Source organism: Trachymyrmex septentrionalis, unplaced genomic scaffold (assembly GCF_001594115.1).
Source record: "Trachymyrmex septentrionalis isolate Tsep2-gDNA-1 unplaced genomic scaffold, Tsep1.0 scaffold13, whole genome shotgun sequence".
Classification (NCBI taxonomy): domain Eukaryota; kingdom Metazoa; phylum Arthropoda; class Insecta; order Hymenoptera; family Formicidae; genus Trachymyrmex; species Trachymyrmex septentrionalis.
The window spans coordinates 1,070,852-1,071,605 of record NW_017304438.1 but is presented as its reverse complement, the minus strand read 5'-3'; positions in this window follow the sequence as shown (position 1 = coordinate 1,071,605).

Genomic DNA, 754 nt, shown 5'->3' with positions numbered 1-754 from the left:
TATATATATATATATTTATATATAAAATTTAGGATTAATATGTACTTAATAATAATATATTCAATTCACTCATGCTCGATTGCGCCAATATTATTCTCTCTCTCTCTCTCTCTCTCTCGGCTTAAAAAAAAAGAGAAAGAGTTTTTAGTTTCGTTGAAAGTTTAAATAACATTGTTGCAATCGCGCCTCAATATTTTATATAAATGTGAATATAATTTCATTTTGTATTTCAATCAGTTAGAGGTATGATAAAAATGAACATTTCAAAATTCTTTGTTTTCAAACATTTATTTTTGTACTGATGTACATTAAAAGTTATATAATGTGCAATAAAATTTTTGAATTGTTTATATATTATTTCAAATGGCATATTTTCGAATCTCAACATAAAAATAAAACAAATAACATTTAGTACGTAAAAAATACTTATTTTGTCAATATGTATAATCCTATTAAAAGAAATGCTAAGCAAGTATACCATCTGATCAAATTTGACCCGGACTGGTTAAAAAAAAACAACAATTTTATGTATTTTAATAATCTTTATGATCGCCTTCAAAATAGCCTCCTTCTGAGCCAATACAAGCATGCCAACGATTAATCCAATTTTCCATACACTTCTTATAGGCCTCGGCCGGGATGGCCTTTAGTTCCTTCAGCGAATTTCTTTTTATGGCCTCAATCGATTCATGGCGCGTTCCCCGGAGCGGATATTTGAGTTTCGGAAACAGAAAAAAGTCACAGGGAGCCAAAT